Here is a 20,300-nt window from a genome sequence, read left to right as displayed (position 1 = left end):
CGGGGCCCGGGGAGGCTCTCCCCGGCCTGGCTGGGGGTTCGGAAGCTGGGCCCGGTGCTGGAGCTCCGTCCCAGGGTGCGGCTCCGTTCCCGGGGTGCGGGAGCCCCCTGTCCCGCAAGCCAGCCGAGGGTCCGGGCGCTGGGAACAGGGTGTCCACCGGGTCCCTGGGAGTCTCTCCCCGGGCCTGGCTGGAGGTCCGGGAGCTGGGCCCGGTGCTGGAGCTCCGTTCCCAGGGTGCGGGAGCCCCCTGTCCCGCAAGCCAGCCGAGGGTCGGGCGCTGGGGTCGGGTGTCCACCGAGGCCCGGGGAGGCTCTCCCCGGCCTGGCTGGAGGTCCGGGAGCTGGGCCCGGTGCTGGAGCTCCGTCCCGGGGTGCAGGGGCCCCCTGTCCCGCAAGCCAGCCGAGGGTCCGGGCGCTGGGGACAGGGCGTCCACCGGGGCCCGGGGAGTCTCTCCCCGGCCTGGCTGGAGGTCCGGGAGCTGGGCCCGGTGCTGGAGCTCCGTCCCCGGGTGCGGGAGCCCCCTGTCCCGCAAGCCAGCCGAGGGTCTGGGCGCTGGGACCGGGTGTCCACCGGGGCCCGGGGAGGCTCTCCCCGGCCTGGCTGGGGGTCCGGAAGCTGGGCCCGGTGCTGGAGCTCCGTCCCGGGGTACGGGAGCCCCCTGTCCCGCAAGCCAGCCGAGGGTCCGGGCGCTGGGGACGGGTGTGCACCGGGGCCCGGGGAGGCTCTCCCCGGCCTGGCTGGGGGTCCGGAAGCTGGTCCCGGGCCCGGTGCTGGAGCTCCGTTCCCGGGGTGCGGGAGCCCCCTGTCCCGCAAGCCAGCCGAGGGTCCGGGCGCTGGGGTCGGGTGTCCACCGAGGCCCGGGGAGGCTCTCCCCGGCCTGGCTGGAGGTCCGGGAGCTGGGCCCGGTGCTGGAGCTCCGTCCCGGGGTGCAGGGGCCCCCTGTCCCGCAAGCCAGCCGAGGGTCCGGGCGCTGGGGACAGGGTGTCCACCGAGGCCCGGGGAGGCTCTCCCCGGCCTGGCTGGAGGTCCGGGAGCTGGGCCCGGTGCTGGAGCTCCGTCCCGGGGTGCAGGGGCCCCCTGTCCCGCAAGCCAGCCGAGGGTCCGGGCGCTGGGGTCGGGTGTCCACCGAGGCCCGGGGAGGCTCTCCCCGGCCTGGCTGGAGGTCCGGGAGCTGGGCCCGGTGCTGGAGCTCCGTCCCGGGGTGCAGGGGCCCCCTGTCCCGCAAGCCAGCCGAGGGTCCGGGCGCTGGGGACAGGGCGTCCACCGGGGCCCGGGGAGGCTCTCCCCGGCCTGGCTGGGGGTCCGGAAGCTGGTCCCGGGCCCGGTGCTGGAGCTCCGTTCCCGGGGTGCGGGAGCCCCCTGTCCCGCAAGCCAGCCGAGGGTCCGGGCGCTGGGGACAGGGTGTCCACCGGGGCCCGGGGAGGCTCTCCCTGGCCTGGCTAGGGTTCGGAAGCTGGGCCCGGGTCCGGGGCTTGTGCTCCGTCCCAGTGTCCCAGGGAGCGGGAGCCCCCCGTCCTGCAAGCCAGCCGAGGGTCCATGCGCTGGGGAAGGGTGTCCACCGGGGCCCAGGGAGTTTCTCCCCGGCCTGGCTAGGGTTCTGAAGCTGGGACCGGGCCCGGGGCTCTTGCACCGTCCGGCGGGCCCCGGGGTGCGTGAGCCACCCCCGTCCTGCAAGACAGCCGAGGGTCTAGGTGCTGGAGACAGGGGTCCACCGGGGCCCAGGGAGGCTCTCTTCGGCCTGGCTGCTATCAGAAGCAGGGACCGGGCCGGTGTGCAGGAGTGGCTGGCTTTATCTGCTACGCTGACGGAGCGTAGTTTTCTGCCCACCCCTAATTAAGACTCAATGCTGACTCGTGGTTTTATCCTTCCAGAGTGCTGCCCCTGATGAAGGGCTCAACAGCCCGAAATGCATTGGGCAAATTTTACATTGTACAAGTAGAATGTCGTTCATTCTACAGTATCATTTGAAGAAAAAGGTACAATAAATTGGATTGACTCCAAATACAGAATTTTGTTGAATCGACTTTATTGAAAAAGAGGAACTATTTCACATTCTGAGTGCAATACGAGTGACACTTTCATGATCAGGAGCGTGCTGAATTACTTTAGTCTTTCAGACAATGCCACCATAAGCAGGCACTTTTTCCACCGCGGCGGACGGTCTTTCCATCCGCCGCGGACCCCCCAGCCATTATAATATGGCGGGTGGTCTTTGCTGTGTGGATGGCGGGCAGATTGAATAGATGTTCCTATAGTAACTTTTTCTTATTACTGCCCACCTAAGCATAAATATTATTCAAATAAGACTTTGGGACAAGGCATGCAAAGAATAATGCTTCATAAGCGTGGGGAGCCCAAGTTGCAGCTTCACAAATGGTGTTTAAAAGAACATGCATTCAAAAGCCTGTGTGTGCTTGCATTCCTATGACAAGGAGAAAACCGTGAAATTAGCAACTTTCAGTGATAACCAAAATGATATCTTACCATGGGTGCCTTGGCATCTTCTTTTCCCCCAGCAAAGAACCACCAAAAGTAACATATAGCACATAACTTTCTGTACACATTTCGAATTCCGTCAAGTTAACTAAATGGGAAGACCTTCAAGCATTGAATGCAAAACTAGAAATTGAGAAAAGGCAACAAGACCACCCGAGGCAAATGCTACCTATTGACTAATTTGAATATGCCTGTACTACTTCATTAAAACACATTTACAGATTCTCCACTGATAAAAATAGTAATTAATTTACTGTCTATACTTCAATAACAGTGACCAGGAAATACACCAATAAAGTAATAAATACTGGACATGGGTTCAAAGAGCTTAAGCATCAGCTACTTGAGAACTAAAGTTAGACCCTGAGAAGAATGTGGTTTTATAGTGAGAGGACACCATCATATAAAACTATCACAATGTCTCTAATCACCATTTGTTATATTTTTTAAATAAGGCTTGTGTGGAATATTTCCTATATGGTTTAACAATGATTTTGCAGCTCTATACATGGAGCTAAACACACAAAACAGAACAAACAGGAAATCTCTTCCCCAGTAGTATTTCAGCCAGTAAGGAAATACAAGTCTTGATAAGTGAGGCTGCTGTCGCAGGAAAGTTATGACATTCTTTGTTCATCTTCCACTTTGCACAGAAGCAAGATGAAAACAAGTTTCCTTTTAATGTATTCTGTTCACAGCTTTATTAACTGTTTTTAGTGTGGGCGCCAGCCAGTCTGTTGGCCATTGGCTGAAGCTGGGGAGAGTTTTAAAAAGGACCCTCTGGTGCTCCCACCAGAGGGTTTCCTTTTTTAGGTCTCGCCTGAGCCAGCGCATTCGTCACACTGCGAGACATTTAGTAGGTGGGTTTTCAAAGTGCTACCCCACGCTTTGGCTGGCCCAGCGCTTACGTTCACGCGTGCAACCACCAGCTTATAGCGCCCGATCAGGCGCCATCTGTATTTCCTCTTGCTTGCTCTCTGAACGCTCCTCCGCCCCTCCCCTGCCACGTCTTGCGTTAATTCGCGCTTTCACTTTCGCCGCACACCAAACAGAGCCTTGATGACTGCAGTGACTCGCTCAGGCTTTCCACCGGCTTCAACTTTTAAGGTACTCTCTTTCTCAGCATATACTTGTTTGGTGATGTCTTTGTTACATGTGGTGCTGTTCTATACGGCACCACCCCGCAGCCTGAGTTGCGCTTTCCTCCTCGGTTAGATTACTGCCCCCACAGTCTATATGCCATCTGAGTCACCAGCATGGAGATAGTTGTGGCAGGGGAGTCGTGGCGCAGATGCCACACCCGCAAGGGGCCTTCTGGACTCAGCACTTTTGTTATTCCTTTTCAAGCCCCTGCAGCCCCCGCCCTGCCCCGCGCTCCGGTGCCCGTTGTTCTGCATGGCGGCGCTTCCACAGGAGCAGCCACACAAGTCGTTCTCTATGAGGGGCTACGCTGAGTATAAAAGTCGCTGTCCTCGTTGGGCCCGCTTCTCTTGTTAGGACACCACTACTGCGTACCTGTGTCACGAGCGGGCAAGTTCCCAATTCCTGGGCCGTGGAGGTGCTTTTGCAGCCTGACGGCGAGCCACGGGGTTAAGGAGGGGGGGGGGGGGGAGATGCCTCTTACTTGCAGAAGCCACTGCTGTCCTGGGGGTCTCATTCACCATCGCGGTGCGTTCGCTGGATATTTGGAGAGCATCGGATTCACATCTTTGCTGCCATCTTGTCTCCCAATCGCCTAGGGGTTTATAAGCTGATTACTCGATCAGGCGGCCATGTAGATGATCAGCGGAAGGCTCAGAGGCCGCACAGGGTGTTCTGACATCTACCTTTTGTGGGTGATGAAGCGGTTAGCGCCGCTTAATGGTTGATGTGTGCGGGGCTTCCACGGAGCTTCAGCTCCAAGCTGCCATTGTAGTCGCTGGTCTGGCCATGCCCCCCACGTAAGCAACTTAATGTAATTTAATGTCAAAGCATTAATCGAACACGCATGAGCCATACTTATACATTAGGAGATGTCTTACGTGAAATACATCTCTGATTGCTTTTTTCTGTTACTCCCCCCTTTAATCCACTTTTCCCTAATCCAGTAACCCTCCAAATCATCCTGAGTAAAGTCCACCCCCTCCACACACCCCCACCACCCTCCCCTTGCAGGCAACTCTCTGACCATCCTCCCACACCTTGAGGGTCACAGTTAAGTGAGACCATCCGTACTGCTACTTACCTCTCAAAAAATAATACGATAGGTTTGACTCCAAAAGGAGAAACAGCCAAATTCAGAGGTGGAGAGTAGAAGAGAGTAGCAGAGTAGTAGAGAGTGAGTAGTAGAGAGTGAGTAGTAGAGAGTAGTAGAGATTGAGTAGTACAGAGTAGTAGAGAGTGAGTAGTAAAGAGTAGTAGAGAGTGAGTAGTAGAGAATGAGTAGTATAGAGTAGTAGAGAGTGCGTAGTAGAGAGTGAGTAGTAGGGAGGGAGTAGTAGAGAGTTGTAGAGAGTAGTAGAGAGTGAGTAGTGGAGAGTGAGTAGTAGAGTAGGTAGAAGAGAGTGAGTAGTAGAGCGTAGAAAGTAGTAGAGTAGTAGAGAGTGAGCAGAAGGGAGTGAGTAGTAGAGAGTGATTAGTAGAGAGTTGTAGAGAGTTGTAGAGAGTAGTAGAGAGTGGGTAGTAGAGAGTAGTAGAGAGTGAGTAGTAGAGTGTTAGTGGAGAGTGAAATAGTACAGAGTGAGTAGTAGAGCGTGAGTAGTAGAGAGTGAGTAGTAGAGAGTAGAGAGTAGTAGAGTAGTAGAGAGTGAGTAGTAGAGAGAGGTAGAGAGAGTAGCAGAGAGAGAGTAGTACAGAATAGTAGAGAGTGAGTAGTTGAGAGAGAGTAGTACAGAGTAGAAGAGAGTGAGTAGAAGAGAGTGAGTAGTAGAGAGTGAGTAGTAGAGAGTGAGTAGTAGAGAGTGAGGAGTAGAGAGTAGTAGAGAGTGAGTAGTAGAGAGTAGTAGAGAGTGAGTAGTAGAGAGTAGCAGAGAGTGAGCAGTAGAGAGTAGTAGAGTGAGTAGTAGAGAACGAGTAGTAGAGAGTGAGTAGTAGAGTAGTAGAGAGTAGTAGAGAGTGAGTAGTAGAGAGTGAGTAGTAGAGAGTTGTAGAGAGTAGTAGAGTAGTAGAGAGTGAGGAGTAGAGAGTAGTAGAGAGTGAGTAGTAGAGAGTAGTAGAGAGTAGTAGAGAGTGAGTATAGTAGAGAGTGAGTAGTAGAGAGTAGGTAGTAGAGAGTAGTAGAGAGTAGTAGAGTGAGTAGTAGGGAGTAGAAGAGAGTGAGTAGTAGAGAGCAGTAGAGAGTAAGGAGTAGAGAGTGAAGAGTAGAGAGTAGAGAGTAGTAGAGAGTAAGTAGTAGAGAGTGAGTAGTAGAGAGTAGTAGAGAGAGTAGTAGAGAGAGAGTAGTACAGAATAGAAGAGAGTGAGTAGAAGAGAGTGAATAGTTGAGAGTGAGTAGTAGAGAGTGAGGAGTAGAGAGTAGTAGAGAGTGAGTAGTAGAGAGTAGTAGAGAGAGAAGTAGAGAGAGAGTAGTACAGAATAGTAGAGAGTGAGTAGTAGAGTAGTAGAGAGTGAGTAGTAGAGGGTGAATAGTGGAGAGTGGGTAGTAGAGAGTGAGTAGTAGAGAGTGAGTAGTAGAGAGTAGTAGAGAGTGAGTAGTAGAGAGTGAGTAGTAGTAGAGAGTGAGTAGTAGAGAGTGAGTAGTAGAGAGCGAGTAGTAGAGAGTAGTAGAGAGTGAGTAGGAGAGAGAGTAGTAGAGAGAGTAGTACAGAATAGTAGAGAGTGAGTAATAGTAGTAGAGAGTGAGTAGTAGAGAGTAGTAGAGAGTGAGTAGTGGAGAGTGAGTAGTGGAGAGTGAGTAGTAGAGAGCAGTACATAGCAGTAGGGAGCAATAGAGAGTGAGTAGTAGATAGTAGTAGAGAGTGAGTAGAAGAGAGTGAGTAGTACAGAGTAGTAGAGAGTAGTATTGAGTGACTAGTACAGAGTAGTAGAGAGAAGTAGAGAGCGAGTAGTAAAGAGTGAGTAGTAGAGTAGTAGAGAGTAGTAGAGAAGTAGAGAGTGAGTAGTAGAGAGTAGTAGAGAGAGTAGTAGAGAGTAGTACAGAATAGTAGAGAGTGAGTAGTAGAGAGTGAATAGTAGAGAGAGTAGTAGAGAGAGAGTAGTAGAGAATAGTGGAGAGTGAGTAGAAGAGAGTAGAGAGTAGAAGAGAGTGAGTAGTAGAGAGTATCAGAGAGTGAGTAGTACAGAGTAGTAGAGTGAGTAGTAGAGAACGAGTAGTAGAGAGTGAGTAGTAGAGAAGTAGAGAGTAGTAGAGAGTGAGTAGTAGAGAGTTGTAGAGAGTAGTAGAGTAGTAAAGAGTGAGTATTAGAGAGCAGTAGAGAGTGAGTAGTAGAGAGTGAGTATAGTAGAGAGTGAGTAGTAGAGAGTATGTAGTAGAGAGTAGTAGAGAGTAGAAGAGTGAGTAGTAGAGAGTAGAAGAGAGTGAATAGTAGAGAGTAGAGAGTAGTAGAGAGTGAGTAGTAGAGAGTGAGTAGTAGAGAGTAGTAGAGAGAGAGTAGTACAGAATAGTAGAGAGTGGGTAGAAGAGAGTGAGTAGTAGAGAGTGTGTAGTAAAGAGTGAATAGTAGACAGTCAGAAGTAGAGAGTGAGGAGTAGAGAGTAGTAGAGAGTGAGTAGTTGAGAGTAGTAGAGATAGTAGTAGAGAGTTGTAGAGAGTTGTAGAGAGTGTAGAGAGTGAGTAGTAGAGAGTTAGTGGAGAGTGAATAGTACAGAGTGAGTAGTAGAGCGTGAGTAGTAGAGCGTGAGTAGTAGAGAGTAGAGAGTAGTAAAGTAGTAGAGAGTGAGTAGTAGAGAGAGGTAGAGAGAGTAGTAGAAAGAGAGTAGTAAGGAATAGTAGAGAGTGAGTTGTAGAGTAATTGAGAGTGAGTAATAGAGAGTAGTAGAGTAGTAGAGAGTAAGTAGTAGAGAGTAGTAGAGAGAGTAGTAGAGAGAGAGTAGTACAGAATAGTAGAGAGTGAGTAGTAGAGAGTGAATAGTAGAGAGTGAGTAGTAGAGAGTGAGTAGTACAGAATAGTGGAGAGTGAGTAGAAGAGAGTAGAGAGTAGAAGAGAGTGAGTAGTAGAGAGTAGCAGAGAGTGAGTAGTACAGAGTAGTAGAGTGAGTAGTAGAGAACAAGTAGTAGAGAGTGAGTAGTAGAGAAGTAGAGAGTAGTAGAGAGTGAGTAGTAGAGAGTGAGTAGTAGTGAGTTGTAGAGAGTAGTAGAGTAGTAGAGAGTGAGTAGTAGAGTAGTAGAGAGTGAGTAGTAGAGAGTGAGTAGTAGAGAGTAGTAGAAAGTAGTAGAGAGTGAGTATAGTAGAGAGGTAGTAGTAGAGAGTAGGTAGTAGAGAGTAGTAGAGCGTAGTAAAGTGAGTAGTAGAGAGTAGAAGAGAGTGAGTAGTAGAGAGTAAGGAGTAGAGAGTAGTAGAGAGTGAGTAGTAGAGAGTGACTAGTAGAGAGTAGTAGAGAGAGTAGTAGAGAGAGTAGTACAGAATAGTTGAGAGTGAGTAAAAGAGAGTGAGTAGTAGAGAGTGAGTAGTAAAGAGTGAATAGTAGACAGTCAGTAGTAGAGAGTGAGGAGTAGAGAGTAGTAGAGAGTGAGTAGTCGAGAGTAGTAGAGAGAGTAGTAGAGAGTTGTAGAGAGTTGTAGAGAGTTGTAGAGAGTGTAGAGAGTGAGTAGTAGAGAGTTAGTGGAGAGTGAATAGTACAGAGTGAGTAGTAGAGCGTGAGTAGTAGAGAGTGAGTAGTAGAGAGTAGAGAGTAGTAGAGTAATAGAGAGTGAGTAGTAGAGAGAGGTAGAGAGAGTAGTAGAGAGAGAGTAGTACAGAATAGTAGAGAGTGAGTTGTAGAGTAATAGAGAGTGAGTAGTAGAGAGTAGTAGAGTAGTAGAGAGTAAGTAGTAGAGAGTAGTAGAGAGAGTAGTAGAGAGAGAGTAGTACAGAATAGTAGAGAGTGAGTAGTTGAGAGAGAGTAGTACAGAATAGTAAAGAGTGAGTAGAAGAGAGTTAGTAGTAGAGAGTGAGTAGTAGAGAGTGAATAGTAGAGAGTGAGTAGTAGAGAGTGAGTAGTAGAGAGTGGTAGAGAGTAGTAGGGAGTGAGTATAGTAGAGAGTGAGTGGTAGAAAGTAGGTAGTAGAGAGTAGTAGAGAGTAGTAGAGAGTAGTAGAGTGTAGTAGAGAGTAGAAGAGAGTGAGTAGTAGAGAGTAGTAGAGAGTAAGGAGTAGAGAGTGAATAGTAGTGATTAGAGAGTAGTAGAGAGTGAGTAGTAGAGAGTGAGTAGTAGAGAGTGGTAGAGAGTAGTAGGGAGTGAGTATAGTAGAGAGTGAGTAGTAGAAAGTAGGTAGTAGAGAGTAGTAGAGAGTAGTAGAGAGTAGTGGAGTGTAGTAGAGAGTAGAAGAGAGTGAGTAGTAGAGAGTAGTAGAGAGTAGAGAGTGAATAGTAGAGATTAGAGAGTAGTAGAGAGTGAGTAGTAGAGAGAGAGAGTAGTACAGAATAGTAGAGAGTGAGTACAAGAGAGTGAGTAGTAGAGAGTGAGTAGTAGAGAGTGAGTAGTAGAGAGTAGTAGAGAGTGAGTAGTAGAGAGTAGTAGAGAGTGAGTAGTAGAGAGTGAATAGTAGTAGAGAGTGAGTAGTAGAGAGTAGCAGAGAGTGAGTAGTACAGAGTAGTAGAGTGAGTAGTAGAGAACGAGTAATAGAGAGTGAGTAGTAGAGAGTAGTAGAGAGTGAGTAGTATGAGTGAGTAGTAGAGAGTAGTAGAGAGAGTAGTAGAGAGAGAGTAGTGCAGAATAGTAGAGAGTGAGTAGAAGAGAGTGAGTAGTAGAGAGTGAGTAGTAAAGAGTGAATAGTAGACAGTCAGTAGTAGAGAGTGAGGAGTAGAGAGTAGTAGAGAGTGAGTAGTCGAGAGTAGTAGAGAGAGTAGTAGAGAGTTGTAGAGAGTTGTAGAGAGTTGTAGAGAGTGTAGAGAGTGAGTAGTAGACAGTTAGTGGAGAGTGAATAGTACAGAGTGAGTAGTAGAGCGTGAGTAGTAGAGAGTAGAGAGTAGTAGAGTAATAGAGAGTGAGTAGTAGAGAGAGGTAGAGAGAGTAGTAGAGAGAGAGTAGTACAGAATAGTAGAGAGTGAGTTGTAGAGTAATAGAGAGTGAGTAGTAGAGAGCAGTAGAGTAGTAGAGAGTAAGTAGTAGAGAGTAGTAGAGAGAGTAGTAGAGAGAGAGTAGTACAGAATAGTAGAGAGTGAGTAGTTGAGAGAGAGTAGTACAGAATAGTAAAGAGTGAGTAGAAGAGAGTTAGTAGTAGAGAGTGAGTAGTAGAGAGTGAATAGTAGAGAGTGAGTAGTAGAGAGTGAGTAGTAGAGAGTGGTAGAGAGTAGTAGGGAGTGAGTATAGTAGAGAGTGAGTATTAGAAAGTAGGTAGTAGAGAGTAGTATAGAGTAGTAGAGTGTAGTAGAGAGTAGAAGAGAGTGAGTAGTAGAGAGTAGTAGAGAGTAAGGAGTAGAGAGTGAATAGTAGAGATTAGAGAGTAGTAGAGAGTGAGTAGTAGAGAGTGAGTGGTAGAGAGTGAGTAGTAGAGAGTGGTAGAGAGTAGTAGGGAGTGAGTATAGTAGAGAGTGAGTAGTAGAAAGTAGGTAGTAGAGAGTAGTAGAGAGTAGTAGAGAGTAGTAGAGAGTAGTAGAGAGTAGTAGAGTGTAGTAGAGTGTAGTAGAGAGTAGAAGAGAGTGAGTGGTAGAGAGTAGTAGAGAGTAAGGAGTAGAGAGTGAATAGTAGAGATTAGAGAGTAGTAGAGAGTGAGTAGTAGAGAGTAGTAGAGAGAGTAGTAGAGAGAGAGAGTAGTACAGAATAGTAGAGAGTGAGTAGAAGAGAGTGAGTAGTAGAGAGTGAGTAGTAGAGAGTGAGGAGTAGAGAGTAGTAGAGAGTGAGTAGTAGAGAGTAGTAGAGAGAGAGTAGTACAGAATAGTAGAGAGTGAGTAGTAGAGTAATAGAGAGTGAGTAGTAGAGGGTGAATAGCAGAGAGTGAGTAGTAGAGAGTGAGTAGTAGAGAGTAGTAGAGAGTGAGTAGTAGAGAGTGAGTAGTAGAGAGTAGTAGAGAGTGAGTAGTAGAGAGTGAATAGTAGTAGAGAGTGAGTAGTAGAGAGTAGCAGAGAGTGAGTAGTACAGAGTAGTAGAGTGAGTAGTAGAGAACGAGTAATAGAGAGTGAGTAGTAGAGAGTAGTAGAGAGGGAGTAGTAGAGAGTAAGTAGTAGAGAGTTGTAGAGAGTAGTAGAGTAGTAGAGAGTGAGTAGTAGAGAGTGAGTAGTAGAGAGTGGTAGAGAGTAGTAGGGAGTGAGTATAGTAGAGAGTTAGTAGTAGAAAGTAGGTAGTAGAGAGTAGTAGAGAGTAGTATAGTGTAGTAGAGAGTAGAAGAGAGTGAGTAGTAGAGAGTAGTAGAGAGTAAGGAGTAGAGAGTGAATAGTAGTGATTAGAGAGTAGTAGAGAGTGAGTAGTAGAGAGTGAGTAGTAGAGAGTAGTAGAGAGAGTAGTAGAGAGAGAGTAGTGCAGAATAGTAGAGAGTGAGTAGAAGAGAGTGAGTAGTAGAGAGTGAGTAGTAGAGAGTGAGTAGTAGAGAGTGAGGAGTAGAGAGTAGTAGAGAGTGAGTAGTAGAGAGTAGTAGAGAGAGAGTAGTACAGAATAGTAGAGAGTGAGTAGTAGAGTAATAGAGAGTGAGTAGTAGAGGGTGAATAGTAGAGAGTGAGTAGTAGAGAGCGAGCAGTAGAGAGTGAGTAGTAGAGAGTGAGTAGTAGAGAGTAGTAGAGAGTGAGTAGTAGAGAGTGAATAGTAGTAGAGAGTGAGTAGTAGAGAGTGAGAAGTAGAGAGTAGTAGAGAGTGAGTAGTAGAGAGTGAGTAGTAGAGAGTGAGTAGTAGAGAGTGAGTAGGAGAGTGAGTAGTAGAGAAAGTAGTACAGAATAGTAGAGAGTGAGTAGTAGAGAGTAGTAGAGAGTGAGTAGTAGAGAGTAGTAGAGAGTGAGTAGTAGAGAGTAGTAGAGTAGTAGTGAGTAGTAGAGAATAGTAGAGAGAGTAGTAGAGAGAGAGTAGTACAGAATAGTAGAGAGTGAGTAGTAGAGAGTGAGTAGTAGAGAGTGAGTAATGGAGAGTGAGTAGTAGAGAGCAGTAGATAGCAGTAGGGAGCAATAGAGAGTGAGTAGTAGAGTAGTAGAGAGTGAGTAGTAGAGAGTGAGTAGTACAGAGTAGTAGAGAGTAGTATAGAGTGACTAGTACAGAGTAGTAGAGAGCGAGTAGTAGAGAGTAGTAGTGAGTGAGTAGTAGAAAGTAGTAGAGAGTAGTAGAGAGCAGTAGAGTGTGAGTAGTAGAGAGTAGTAGAGAGCGAGCAGTAGAGTGAGTAGTAGAGTAGTAGAGAGTGAGTAGTAGAGAATAGTAGAGAGTAGTAGAGAGTAGTAGAGAGTGTGTAGTAGATATTGAGTAGTAGGGAGTGAGTAGTAGAGAGTGAGTAGTAGAGAGTTGTACAGAGTAGTAGAGAGTGAGTAGTGGAGAGTGTGTATTAGAGAGTGGTAGAGAGTTGTAGAGAGTGGTAGAGAGTAGTAGAGAGTGAGTAGTAGAGAGTTAGTGGAGAGTGAATAGTACAGAGTGAGTAGTGGAGTGTGAGTAGTAGAGAGTGAGTAGTAGAGAGTGAGTAGTGGAGAGTGAGTAGTAAAGAGCAGCAGAGAGCAGTAGATAGCAGTAGAGAGCAGTAGAGAGTGAGTAGTGTAGAGAGTAGTAGAGTAGTAGAGAGTGAGCAGTAGAGAGTGAGTAGTAGAGAGTAGTAGAGAGTAGTAGCGAGTAGTAGAGAGTAGTAGTGAGCGAGTAGTTGAGAGTAGTAGAGAGTAGTAGAGAGCAGTAGAGAGTGAGTGGTAGAGTAGTAGAGAGCGCGTAGTAGAGAGTGAGTAGTAGAGTAGCAGAGAGTAGTAGAGAGTGAGTAGTAGAGAATAGTAGAGAGTGAGTAGTAGAGAGTAGTAGAGAGTAGTAGAGAGTGAGTAGTAGAGAGTGAGTAGTAGGGAGTGAGTAGTAGAGAGTGAGTAGTAGAGAGTTGTACAGAGTAGTAGAGAGAGAGTAGTACAGAATAGTAGAGAGTGAGTAGTACAGAGTGAAAAGTAAAGAGGGAATAGTAGAGAGTGAATAGTAGAGAGTGAGTAGTAGAGAGTAGATAGTAGAGTGAGTAGTAGATTGTGAGTAGTAGAGAGAAGTAGAGTAGTAGAGTAGTAGAGAGTGAGTAGTAGAGAGTAGCAGAGAGTGAGTAGTAGAGAGTAAGTAGAAGAGAGTAGCAGAGAGTGAATAGTACAGAGTTGTAGAGTGAGTAGTGCAGAGTAGTAGAGAGCGAGTAGTAGAGAGTGAGTAGTAGAGTAGTAGAGAGTGAGTAGTAGAGTGAGTTGTAGAGAGTAGTAGAGAGTTGTAGAGAGTAGTAGAGAGTAGTAGAGAGTGAGTAGTAGAGAGTAGAAGAGAGTGTGTAGTAGAGAGTAGTAGAGAGTGAGGAGTAGAGAGTGAAGAGTAGAGAATAGTCGAAAGAGTGAGTAGTAGAGAGTTGTAGAGAGTAGTAGAGAGTGATTAGTAGAGAGTGAATAGTAGAGAGTAGTATAGAGAGAGTAGTAGAGAGTGAGTAGCATAGAATAGTAGAATATTAGAGATTAGTAGAGTAGTAGAGAGTGAGTAGTAGAGAGTAGTAGAGCGAGTAGTAGAGAGAGAGTAGTACAGAATAGTAGAGAGTGAGTAGGAGAGAGTAGTAGAGAGTGAGTAGTAGAGAGTAGTAGAGAGTAGTAGAGAGCAGTAGAGCATAAGTAGTAGAGAGTAGAGAGTAGTAGAGTAGTAGAGAGTGAGTCGAAGAGAGTTGTAGACAGTAGTAAAGAGTAGTAGAGAGTGAGTAGTAGAGAGTGAGTAGTGGAGAGTGAATAGTAGAGAGTGAGTAGTAGAGAGTGAGTAGTAGAGAGTGAGGAGTAGAGAGTAGTAGAGAGTGAGTAGTAGAGAGTAGTAGAGAGAGAGTAGTACAGAATAGTAGAGAGTGAGCAGTAGAGTAATAGAGAGTGAGTAGTAGAGGGTGAATAGTAGAGAGTGAGTAGTAGAGAGTGAGTAGTAGAGAGTAGTAGAGAGTGAGTAGTAGAGAGAGTAGTAGAGAGTGAGTAGTACAGAGTAGTAGAGAGTGAGTTGTAGAGAGTTGTAGAGAGTAGTAGAGAGTGAGTAGTACAGAGTGAGTAGTAGAGAGTGAGTAGTAGAGTGAGTAGAAAGTAGTAGAGTGAGTAGTAGAGAGTGAGTAGTAGAGAGTGAGCAGTAGGGAGTGAGTAGTAGAGTGTGATTAGTAGTGAGTTATAGAGAGTAGTAGAGAGTGAGTAGTAGAGAGTGAGTAGAAAAAGAGTTGTAGAGAGTAGTAGAGAGTGAGTAGTGGAGAGTGAATATTAGAGAGTGAGTAGTAGAGAGTGAGTTGAGAGTGAGTAGTAGAGAATGAGTAATAGAGAGTAGTAGAGTAGTAGCGAGTGAGTAGTAGAGAGAGTAGTAGAGAGAGTAGTACAGAATAGTAGAGAGTGAGTAGTAGAGAGTAATAAAGAGTGAGTAGTACAGTGTAGTAGAGAGCTAGTAGTAGAGAGTAGTAGAGAGTGAGCAGTAGAGTAGTAGAGAGTGAGTTGGAGAGAATAGTAGAGAGTGAGTAGTAGAGAGTGAGTAGTAGAGAGAGAGTAGTAGTGTGAGAAGTAGAGAGCAGTAGCGTAGTAGAGAGTGAGTAGTAGATAGTAGTAGAGATAGTAGTAGAGAGAGAGTAGTACAGGATAGTAGAGAGTGAGTAGTAGAGAGTAGTAGAGAGCAGTAGAGCGTGAGTAGTAGAGAGTGAGTAGTAGAGAGTAGTCAATCAATCAATCAAAGTGATCTTTTTTTCGGTCTTGGACCATAAAAGATGGTAGATCATAAAAACATACATCATAAAAAGATAGAAGTAAACAGTTACAATTCATATTAAATGACATTTCATTGTAAATTACATTAATTACCAAGACAAATATTTAAAAGAGGGATAAAAGAATAAAAAAATGAAAAGTGATTAAAAAAGTACTAGTGACAAAGATTAATAGGTATATCTGTTTAAATGGCCCTAGGCGTTAAATGAGGTAAGGGAACATCTCCTCCGCCACACAGCGTGCCAATAACGTGATACCGAAAAAACTATAGGTGTTGAGGTATCAGTCTTCAAAATTCTATAGGCCTCATAACAGTGTGTAGTGCCCAAGTTCCTACAAACTTGGGCAAGCCAGTGTTTCCTAATCGATTTGTATGTGGGGCAATAGAACAGGACGTGTAACTCAGTTTCTTTTATAGCTCCACAGGTCGGGCAATCAGAAGGATTGTTAGTCGACCAATTTCCCGAAAAGGCTCTCAGGGGAAGTGTGCCGTATCTAAATTGAATATAAAGCTTTCTAGAGGCACACGGCTCAATCTCATCTAGGAAGGGCTCTATTTTGTACTCCTCCTTTATATTAAAGAATTCTAGGGTCAATGGGCCTAGCCTATTATTAGTTAGCAGTTTGTCCTTATTATTTAACCAAAATATGTTAGCTAGTTCAGCTCTAGAGAGATTTGGAGCGATTGTCTCTGGCTGATACCAGAGGGCAGGAATTCTCAATCTCATAAACTCCTTTTTGATGTATACTAGCCACGGTATTTTGGCTAAGCCAGGAAGAGCCATTAGTGCCTTTAAATCATTTCGATAATTTACCAATTCCGGCGTTGCCCACAACCTCCGCCAATACATTAGAGGCCTCAACGCAACTTCTTCCTGTATAGATCTAACGCCCAAATCCATTCTAAGTGGATTGAGTGGTGTACTGGGTGGTAGGGCCAATAAAGACCTTAAAAACAAATTCTCAGACCTGCTGATGTCTCCAGCTGGACAGTGCCCCCAGAGCTCAGCCCCATAAAAGATTGCACCCCGTGCTTGGGCTTTATAGATCTCAATAATGGGTGCTATAGGTTTGGAGGTGGATGCTCTGTGCAATTTAAGGATCCCACCGCAGGTCTGAGTAAGTCGAAGTTTTGCTTTTGCTAGTTGAAGACCCCATTCCATTCTATCTGTGAGTATAACTCCAAGATATTCAAACACAGTTACCCTATCCAGTATAACACCGTTAACGGAAGGATTAGGGCGAGTGGTTTTGGGCGGGTTACATACCATAAATTTTGTTTTCGTGGAGTTAATCTCAAGCCCTCTTGGGGAACAGAATTCAGTAAAACTGTCAAGAGCACGGTGTATCCCCATAGGGGATTTTCACACTAAAAGAGTGTCGTCGGCAAACATTATTGCCACTACCTGCTCATTATTGAGTTTCGGGGCATCAATGTTCTTGACTCCCCTCAGGTGGGCCACTAGTGCATTGACATAAAGGGAAAATAAGGTTGGGGCCAGCACACACCCCTGTCTGACTCCACGGTTAACAGGGAACTTAGATGTCAAATTGCCCCTCATGCCGCACCTTACTTGGGCAAAGTTGTCTTTATGGAGTCGCTTAATAATCCCAAGTAGACAAGTAGGCATCCCCATCTCTGCCAAAAGAGAGTAGTAGTGAGTGAGTAGTAGACTAGTAGAGAGTGAGTAGTAGAGAGCAGTAGAGAGTAGTAGGGAGTGAGTAGTAGAGAGTGAGTAGTAGAGAGTAGTAGAGAGTGAGTAATAGAGAGTAGTAGAGTAGTAGAGAGTGAGTAGTAGAGAGTGAGTAGTAGAGAGTGAGTAGTAGAGATTAGTAGAGAGCAGTAGAGAGAGTAGTAGAGAGAGAGTAGTACAGAATAGTAGAGAGTGAGTAGTAGAGAGTAGTAGAGAGTGAGTAGAAGAGAGTGAGTAGTAGATAGTGAATAGTAGAAAATGAGTAGTAGAGAGTGAGGAGTAGAGAGTAGTAGAGAGTGAGTAGTAGAGAGTAGAGAGTAGTACAGTAGCAGAGAGTGAGTAGTACAGAGTAGTAGTGTGAGTAGTACAGAGTAGTACAGAGCGAGTAGTAGAGAGTAGCAGAGAGTGAGTAGTACAGAGAAGTAGTGTGAGTAGTACAGAGTAGTAGAGAGCGAGTAGTAGAGAGTAGTAGAGAGTGAGTAGTAGAGTGTTGTAGAGAGTAGTAGAGTGAGTGGTAGAGAGTAGAAGAGAGTGGGTAGTAGAGAGTAGTAGAGTAGTGGAGAGTAGTAGAGAGAGAAGTAGAGAGAGTAGTACAGAATAGTAGAGAGTGAGTAGTAGAGAGTAGTAGAGAGTGAGTAGGAGAGAGTGAGTAGGAGATAGTGAATAGTAGAAAATGAGTAGTAGAGAGTAGTAGAGTGAGTAGTAGAGAGTAGAAGAGAGTGGGTAGTAGAGAGTAGTAGAGAGTAGAGAGTAGTAGAGAGTGAGTAGTAGAGTGTGAGTAGTAGAGATTGAGTAGAAGAGAGTTGTAGAGAGTAGTAGAGAGTGATTAGTAGAGAGTGAGTAGTAGAGAGTTGTAGAAAGTGAGTAGTAGAGAGTAGTAGAGTAGTAGAGAGTGAGTACTAGAGAGTAGTAGAGAGAGTAGTACAGAATAGTAGAGAGTGAGTAGTAGAGAGTAGTAGACAGTGAGTAGTAGAGAGTAGTAGAGAGCAGTAAAGTGTGAGTCGTAGAGAGTAGAGTAGTAGAGAGTGAATAGTAGAGAGTACTAGAGAGTGAGTAGTACAGTGTAGTAGAGAGTGAGTAGTAGAGAGTGAGCAGTACAGAGTAGTAGAGAGTGAGTAGTACAGAGTAGTAGAGAATGAGTAGTAGAGAGTTGTAGAGAGTAGTAGAGAGTGAGTCGTAGAGAGTGAGTAGTAAGTAGTAGAGTAGTAGGGAGTGAGCAGTAGAGAGTGATTAGAGAGTTGTAGAGAGTAGTAGAGAGTGAGTAGTAGAGAGTGAGTAGTAGAGAGTAGTACAGAGTGAGTAGTACAGAGTAGTAGAGAGTAGTACAGAGTAAGTAGTACAGAGTAGTAGAGAGCGGGTGGTAGTGAGTAGAAGAGTAGTAGAGAGTAGTAGAGAGTGAGTAGTAGAGAGTGAGTAGAAGGGAGTGAGTAGTAGAGAGTGAGTAGTAGAGAGTTGTAGAGAGTAGTAGAGAATGAGTAGTAGAGAGTGAGTAGTAGAGAGTGAGTAGTAGAGAGAGTAGTAGAGTGAGTAGTAGAGAGTATTAGAGAGTGAGTAGTAGAGAGTAGTAGAGTAGTTGAGAGTGAGTAGTAGAGTAGTAGAGAGAGTAGTAAAGAGAGAGTAGTACAGAATAGTAGAGTGAGTAGTAGAGAGTAGTAGAGAGTGAGTAGTACAGAGTCGTAGAGAGTGGGTAGTAGTAGAGTTGTAGAGAGTAGTAGAGAGTGAGTAGTAGAGAGTGAGTGGAAGAGAGTTGTAGAGAGTAGTAGAGAGTGAGTAGTGGAGAGTCAATAGTAGAGAGTGAGTAGTAGAGAGTGAGTAGTAGAGAGTGAGTAGAGAGTGAGTAGTAGAGAGTGAGTGGTACAGAGTAGTAGAGTAGTAGAGAGTGTGTAGTAGAGAGTGAGTAGTGGGGAGTGAGTGGTAGAGAGTGAGTAGTAGAGAGTTGTACAGAGTAGTAGAGAGTGAGTACTGGAGAGTGAGTAGTAGAGAGTGAGTAGTAGAGAGTGAGTAGTAGAGATTAGAAAGTAGTAGAGTAGTAGAAAGTGAGCAGTAGGGAGTGAGTTGTAGAGAGTGATTAGTAGAGAGTTGTAGAGACTAGTAGAGAGTGAGTAGTAGAGAGTGAGTAGTAGAGAGTGAGTAGAAAAGAGTGAGTAGAAGAGAGTTGTGGCGATTAGTAGAGAGTAGTAGAGAGTAAGTAGTAGAGAGTGAGTAGTGGAGAGTAAATGGTACAGATTGAGTAGTAGAGAGTGAGTAGAGAGTGAGTAGTAGAGAGTAGAGAGTAGTAGAGTAGTAGAGAGTGAGTAGTAGCGAGTAGTAGAGAGAGTAGTAGAGAGTAGTACAGAATAGGAGGAGTGAGTAGTAGAGAGTAGTAGAGAGTGAGTAGTAGAGAGTAGTAGACAGTGAGTAGTAGAGAGTAGTAGAGAGCAGTAAAGTGTGAGTCGTAGAGAGTAGAGTAGTAGAGAGTGAATAGTAGAGAGTACTAGAGAGTGAGTAGTACAGTGTAGTAGAGAGTGAGTAGTAGAGAGTGAGCAGTACAGAGTAGTAGAGAGTGAGTAGTACAGAGTAGTAGAGAATGAGTAGTAGAGAGTTGTAGAGAGTAGTAGAGAGTGAGTCGTAGAGAGTGAGTAGTAAGTAGTAGAGTAGTAGGGAGTGAGCAGTAGAGAGTGATTAGAGAGTTGTAGAGAGTAGTAGAGAGTGAGTAGTAGAGAGTGAGTAGTAGAGAGTAGTACAGAGTGAGTAGTACAGAGTAGTAGAGAGTAGTACAGAGTAAGTAGTACAGAGTAGTAGAGAGCGGGTGGTAGTGAGTAGAAGAGTAGTAGAGAGTAGTAGAGAGTGAGTAGTAGAGAGTGAGTAGAAGGGAGTGAGTAGTAGAGAGTGAGTAGTAGAGAGTTGTAGAGAGTAGTAGAGAATGAGTAGTAGAGAGTGAGTAGTAGAGAGTGAGTAGTAGAGAGAGTAGTAGAGTGAGTAGTAGAGAGTATTAGAGAGTGAGTAGTAGAGAGTAGTAGAGTAGTAGAGAGTGAGTAGTAGAGTAGTAGAGAGAGTAGTAAAGAGAGAGTAGTACAGAATAGTAGAGTGAGTAGTAGAGAGTAGTAGAGAGTGAGTAGTACAGAGTCGTAGAGAGTGGGTAGTAGTAGAGTTGTAGAGAGTAGTAGAGAGTGAGTAGTAGAGAGTGAGTGGAAGAGAGTTGTAGAGAGTAGTAGAGAGTGAGTAGTGGAGAGTCAATAGTAGAGAGTGAGTAGTAGAGAGTGAGTAGTAGAGAGTGAGTAGAGAGTGAGTAGTAGAGAGTGAGTGGTACAGAGTAGTAGAGTAGTAGAGAGTGTGTAGTAGAGAGTGAGTAGTGGGGAGTGAGTGGTAGAGAGTGAGTAGTAGAGAGTTGTACAGAGTAGTAGAGAGTGAGTACTGGAGAGTGAGTAGTAGAGAGTGAGTAGTAGAGAGTGAGTAGTAGAGATTAGAAAGTAGTAGAGTAGTAGAAAGTGAGCAGTAGGGAGTGAGTTGTAGAGAGTGATTAGTAGAGAGTTGTAGAGACTAGTAGAGAGTGAGTAGTAGAGAGTGAGTAGTAGAGAGTGAGTAGAAAAGAGTGAGTAGAAGAGAGTTGTGGCGATTAGTAGAGAGTAGTAGAGAGTAAGTAGTAGAGAGTGAGTAGTGGAGAGTAAATGGTACAGATTGAGTAGTAGAGAGTGAGTAGAGAGTGAGTAGTAGAGAGTAGAGAGTAGTAGAGTAGTAGAGAGTGAGTAGTAGCGAGTAGTAGAGAGAGTAGTAGAGAGTAGTACAGAATAGGAGGAGTGAGTAGTAGAGAGTAGTAGAGAGTGAGTAGTAGAGAGTAAGTAGTAGAGTGAGTAGTACAGAGTAGTAGAGAGTAGTACAGAGTAAGTAGTAGAGAGTAGTAGAGAGCGGGTAGTAGTGAGTAGTAGAGTAGTAGAGAGTTGTAGAGAGTAGTAGAGAATGAGTAGTAGAGAGTGAGTAGTAGAGAGTGAGTAGTAGAGAGAGTAGTAGAGAGAGTAGTAGAGAGTAGTAGAGTGAGTAGTAGAGAGTAGTAGAGTAGTAGAGAGTGAGTAGTAGAGTAGTAGAGAGAGTAGTAGAGAGAGAGTAGTACAGAATAGTAGAGTGAGTAGTAGAGAGTGAGTAGTAGAGAGTGAGTAGTAGAGAGTGAGTACTACAGAGTCGTAGA

The 20,300-nt window shown here is 45.4% G+C and overlaps 1 protein-coding gene across 2 annotated transcripts in view; it reads right to left on the bottom strand.

The window, feature by feature from the left end:
* Positions 1–20,300, bottom strand: part of LOC146866631 (uncharacterized) — a 457,856-nt gene that overhangs the window by 95,557 nt on the left and 341,999 nt on the right. The gene's annotated exons all lie outside the window — the stretch shown is intronic.

Source organism: Triturus cristatus, chromosome 1_2 (assembly GCF_964204655.1).
Source record: "Triturus cristatus chromosome 1_2, aTriCri1.1, whole genome shotgun sequence".
NCBI lineage: Eukaryota > Metazoa > Chordata > Amphibia > Caudata > Salamandridae > Triturus > Triturus cristatus.
Note: the sequence above shows the minus strand (reverse complement) of the source record. Positions and strands in the feature narration are given on the sequence as shown.